Source organism: Myotis davidii, unplaced genomic scaffold, assembly GCF_000327345.1.
Source record: "Myotis davidii unplaced genomic scaffold, ASM32734v1 scaffold187, whole genome shotgun sequence".
Lineage (NCBI taxonomy): Eukaryota > Metazoa > Chordata > Mammalia > Chiroptera > Vespertilionidae > Myotis > Myotis davidii.
The window spans coordinates 3,562,347-3,568,277 of record NW_006383018.1 but is presented as its reverse complement, the minus strand read 5'-3'; the positions used below and the strand labels follow the sequence as shown (position 1 = coordinate 3,568,277).

The following is a 5,931-nucleotide window of genomic DNA, read 5'->3' as shown; positions in this document are numbered from 1 at the left end:
AGAAATGGAAATTCCCAGCCTCTCCTTTTTTCTTTATTCTGGGATTTATTTTCCTTCTATAATTGAAACTTTGTTGCCTTCCGTAGAGCTCAGAGCCGGCTCCTGCTCGCTCCAGCTCCGTGGCCATGGCCGGCTGAAAGCAGGTATCTGGGTTTATTTACCTTCTATAATTGAAACTTTGTTCCCTTCTGTGGAGCTCAGAGCCAGCTCCTGCTCGCTCTAGCTCCGTGGCCACAGCTGGCTGAAAGCAAGTATCTGGGTTTATTTACCTTCTATAATTGAAACTTGGTTGCTTTGAGTGGAGCTCAGAGCAGGCCGGGAAGCTTGGCTTCCTCCATCACTGGAGCAACCAAGCCTCCTGCTCACTTCAGCTCCGTGGCTGCCAGCTGCCATCTTGGTTGGTTTAATTTGCATATAGTCGCTCTGATTGGCTGGTGAGCCTGGCTTAAGGCGCAGCGAAGGTATGGTCAATTTGCATGTTTGTCTTTTATTAGTGTAGATGTGTTAATTTAATCAGTTTTAATCACAAAATCACCAAACATTTACACTTATTAATATCCAATTTAGACTGCTAGTGGGATTATATAATACTTATTAATTAATTTGGAGAGAAGTAACTATGCTATACTATTCAGACTTTTTACCCATAAACATATTATTTCAATATGTTTATTTGAGTGTTCATTAATGTTCCTTAGTTTTCATATAGATGATATATCTCAAGTTTTTTGTTCTTTTGCTATCTTTCATCTTTTTTTTAACAGAGAACATATAAAGAATAAAATCACGTCTTACTATTCAAACAATTGATAACATTTTTCTTACTTGTTTCAAGTCCCTTTAAAAACAAAATGAAACAAAAGAAGCAAAACCTCATAATCTGTGACATGTTTTCCTATTACATTTCCCTAATTTCCCTCATCCTTGCCTATGACAATCACTAACTATGAATTTGATTGATAGCTGTTATAACATTATGGTATAACACTATATATATCACTCCAGTGGTCGGCATACTCATTAGACAACAGAGCCAAATATCAACAGTACTTCTTCAAAACAGACTCGCCCAGGCTGAAAACCACCTTCTGCGCATGGGCCACAAAGTTTGAATCACACTGTACGCGCGCCTGCACGTGGTATTTTGTGGAAGAGCCACACTCAAGGGGCCAAAGAGCTGCATGTGGCTTGCGAGCCGCAGTTTGCCAACCACGGCACCAGGCAATCTGCTTAATTTTATTCAGTATTGTGTTTGCATTACTAATACTGATACACATATTTCAATCCTTTCAACAGTTTTAAGCTTGCTGCATGCAATATGCATAGAACTAAAGGCCATAGCTTAAAAAGCAGTATAAATTCCCAAGTACTTATCAGAACAACAACCATGGAGGATGTCCTCTGGTAGCATATATCACAGTCTCCAGAGAGCTTTGAGTGGTTAGCAAAACTCATCCATTGCAATTGGCTTACAGATATTTTGGAAATAGATATTGTCTTTATTTCTTGCTTTGTTTTTTTGGTACCATGTAAACCATTTCATCAATTCTCATTTAACCCTGTATGACTAGGACTCTATTAACCAGGGATAATTTCTCAGTTGACATGTTTCTTTTCTTTCTTTTTTTTAAATTCTTTATTGTTGAAATATTACATATGACCCCTTTTTCCCCCATTGTCCTCTCCTAGCCCATCCCTGCCCCCCAGCCCAGGCCTTCTCCCCCATTTCTTGCTCCTCATATGTCTTCTGGCAGGAACACATATATAGCAATGCATGTATGAATGACAGAAAAGAGTAACAGACTTGACTGTATAAATATCTGCCAAGTTTTAAACATAAAAATTGTATTACTTTTAAATTTAGCAGTGTCCAGGGCTAATAAGAGACAGTACTCATTATTGGAAAGGTTTCAGTGAGATTGCCCTCTGCTGCCCTGTGGGTAAAAATAAAAATTGGTATATTGTTTAACAACCAAGCATGTATTATGAATCTTTAAACCAATTATCTTTGACCCAAGTATTTTACTTGTAGAAATCTATCCTAAGGTATAACCATAAATATGGGGAAAATTGTAGTCATTTGCAATGTTTGTTATAAAAGTGACAGAATGCAAGTAACCCAAATGTACATTAAAGAACATATAGGACATCTACAAGTTAGAATAGTCTGTAGTCATTCAAGATGATTGGCATGATGAGTTTGTAAATATCAAGAAAGATTAAGGGGATTGTTAAGGGCAGGAAAAAAAGGAGACATATGTAATACTCTTTGTAATACTTTAAGCAATAAAACAATTAAAAAAAAAAGAAAGAAAGATTAAGGGAATCTCTTCCTGGGTAGCTCAGTTGTTTACAGCATCGTCCCATATTTTGGGTTTGATCCCCACTCAGGGCACATATTAGAAGTAATCAATGAATGCATAAATAAGTGGAACAACAAATTGATGTTTCTTTCTCTCTCTCTCTCCTCTCTACCCCCTCAAATCAATAATAATAATAATAAAAAATAGAAGTGCTAGGAGGGAAAAACTTTAAGATATAAAATACCATTCCAGTGATGAAAAATGGAAGACAATCCTGCACCATGTTACAAGGATTATTTCTAAGTGGTAGAACAATAAACATTTCATTCTGCTTTTTATACAGAACATGTTTTGTAGGAAAAAATTAATTAAAAAATAAAAGATAAATCACTGGAGATGTTAGATTTTTCAACAGTGGCAGAGCACAGACTCAGTCTGCAGTGCTATTCATTTTTTAAAAATATATAGTTTATTGATTTTTTACAGAGAGGAAGGGAGAGGGACAGAGAGTTAGAAACATGGATGAGAGAGAAACATCAATCAGCTGCCTCCTTCCTGCACACCCCCTAATGGGGATGTGCCCGCAACCAAGGTACATGCCCTTGGCCGGAATCGAACTGGGGACCATTCAGTCCACAGGCTCTATCCACTGAGCCAAACCGGTTAGAGCATTTTAAAAATAGTGAAAACTTATGCTAAATGCATTTCGTATGACCTTGTATTAAGAGCCTCCTGCACCTATGTATGTGTTCACGTATACTACCATGAGCCTCTACATATACAGATCCTATATAATACAGAGGTAATATGTAAATTAACCCAAGATGGCTGTGCCCACAGCAGAGACGGGGTTGCTATAACATAAGATGGCTGGGCCCACAGTGGAGGCGGGGTTCCCATAACGAGTCTTAACGAGCGGTCAGAAGGGACCTGAGGCTGCATGGTGCTGGATGGGGGGGAGGGATCTGACGGGGGACCTCAGGCCATCATGCCACCTGCCATAGCACTGGGCCGGGGGACCTCAGGCTGTGCCGCCCGCCCTGGACCGGGGGACCTCAGGCCACGTTCCCTGCGCCGGTGAACCTCAGGCTGCACCCCCTACCCAGCTGGGCTTGACAGGGGACCTCAAAGCATGCTCCCCGCCCCAGCCCAGGCCGGGGGACCTCAGGCCGTGCCCCCCAATCCCCAGCGCCAGGCTGGGGGACTTCAGGCTGAGCCCATCGGTGGGGCTTGACGGGGGACCTCAAAGTGCACCTCCTGCCCGGCCCAGGCTGGGGGACCTCAGGCCGCACTCCCAACCCCAGGGACCTGAGGCCATGCCCCTCGCCACGGCACTGGGCCAGGGGTCCTGAGGGTGTGCCGGGGGTCCTGAGGCTGCATCCCCCGCCTGGTGGGGCTTGACGGGGGCCCTGAGGCTATACCCCCCCCAACCCAGCACTGAGCCAGGGGACGTGAAGCTATGCCCCCCGCCCAGCGGGGCTTGATTGGGGTGGGGCCAGCCGGATCTGGATCTTGCCCAATGGGGGTGGGGCCAGCCAGGTCTGGGTTTTGCATGATTTCGAGGTGCATGCAGGTGGGTGGGGACTTCACTCTGGGTCCGTGGTACATCTCAGACTCTGACAGGAGGAAGATTTTCATATACGTTTTACTAATTTTCCTTCATCGCTGACATTTCTATTATAGAGAAAGGGCAAATAGCAATGTAAAATATTTCCTCTAATTAGTTCCCTTTTAATGTGCACGAATTTCATGCACAGGGCCACTAGTATCATATGAACCTACCTAGAAAAAGTAAAGAAAACTTAACCTATTCTATATAGGGGTATCATTAACTACAAAAGAAAAAAATTGCAAGTAAATGCAAACCATTGTTTGAAAAGCCCCTCAAATCATCATATACAGTTTGCTTTTAAGATAACTTGTGAACCACACATTCCCTTGCAAAAACCTAACAAGTCCTTTTAAGGTTAAATTTGTAGCACTCACTCCAGGATAGAAATTATACTATGTATACCACTGCTTCTAAAAAACGAGCTCCAAATTCCCAGGCACCTCTCTTAAATTAGCAGAGGGTGAATATTTCTTGGTATTTCTAGTGGTGGCAATTGTGTATTTCCTGGTATAGTTTTGTTTAAAAAAATATTTTTTCATAATAGCCATCATTCTACCTAATTTATGCTGAGCAAAGTAAGGTTTGATTTTTAGAAATATTAACCAAGGGGTAACAGAAAGCAATCTGCATAAAGTTTCTTTAAAATGCAGTTTTAAAAATTTAAATGGGTTACACTAAAAGAAAAATAGTTCTTGAAGGAGAAAGACATGCTGCCTTCATGAGTATATAAGATATTCACTCCGAATCTCTGCAACAGAACTATAATTAGGTCATGTGAAGCATTTCAATACATTGCTCAGTCCCAAGTGGGCTCAAGTCCTTTCTTCTGCAGGAAGGATTAAAATGAAGGTGCCTTTCTCTTTCCTGTTACAAGACAAACTGCTTCTATTTTCAGATTAAACACAAATAACCTTCAAGCAGTCAGTCCTGATACAAAGAAGGAAGAGGGAAACTAATTTAAAAAGAGTATGAAAATGCCTCTTTTTGTTTGTTTTTAAATAAGTTTTTTTAATTGATTTTAGAAAGAAAGGGAGAGGGATAGAGAGACAGAAACATCAATGAGAAACATTGATGGGTTGCCTCCTGTACAGTGAACGTTGCACTGGGGATTAAGCCTGCAATCCGGGCATGTGCCCTGACTGAGAATCAAAGCGGTGAGCTCTGACACTCAACCACTGAGCCACACCAGCTGGGCTGAAAGTGCCTCTTTTGTATCTGTACATACTATTGCTATCAAAATATCACTAAAGAAATGCAAAACAGCACAGCATACAAACGATACCACTTTGATTCCGTGTATAAAGTGATAGTACCTTTAAAACTGTTTCAGAAAAGACTATGACAAAGGAGTTATGAAAGTATTTTTTTTTCTCACAATGAAAATAGCTGCCCCCTCCATCCAATTATATAGATAAAACACGTTCATTGTTAGAAAATGAAAAAATGAGTATATTTACCCACAAATATAATGTAATTGTTAAAATTTTAAGACACTCAAGGAAAGGAGAGGATATTTCCAATTCCTTTTAATAGCAATCTCTCTTTAGTGATCCATGAGCGTAGCCTGGGAGAAAGGGGGGGAAAATAGCTAGAGAATGCCTTTAGGATTCTCAGACCCTTCTCTTCCTTTCAGTTTCCATGCTACTTACTCAGCTGTTCTCACCTGGAGATCAAGACCTAGGCTACCCTGATGTGTACTTTGACCTAAGAGGAAGGCACCTGGAGTAGGTTAAACCTTATGCTAACTGGGGTAGCCAGCTAAGGCAAAGTCCAGCATATGGATTTCCTACCACAAAAAGAGCCTGAGCCTTCCTGAATTCTAAATTGGAAAGCGGGAGTCTTTAGATGACTTTCATAGCAGTGCAATGTTTGGTTTCCCCTTTATTTACTCAGGAGTACTCACACAATCCACTCCTACAGTCTGTCCATAGTCCATGAGGCCCATTACTTACTAGTTTCTCTGCTCTTTTTTGGGACTTCAATAAATTGAAAACAGTGCTCTCAGCCATCACTCTA

At 41.1% G+C, this 5,931-nt stretch overlaps 1 protein-coding gene across 2 annotated transcripts in view; it reads right to left on the bottom strand.

The window, feature by feature from the left end:
* ANKIB1 (ankyrin repeat and IBR domain containing 1) overlaps positions 1–5,931 on the bottom strand; it is an 83,773-nt gene that overhangs the window by 58,298 nt on the left and 19,544 nt on the right. The gene's annotated exons all lie outside the window — the stretch shown is intronic.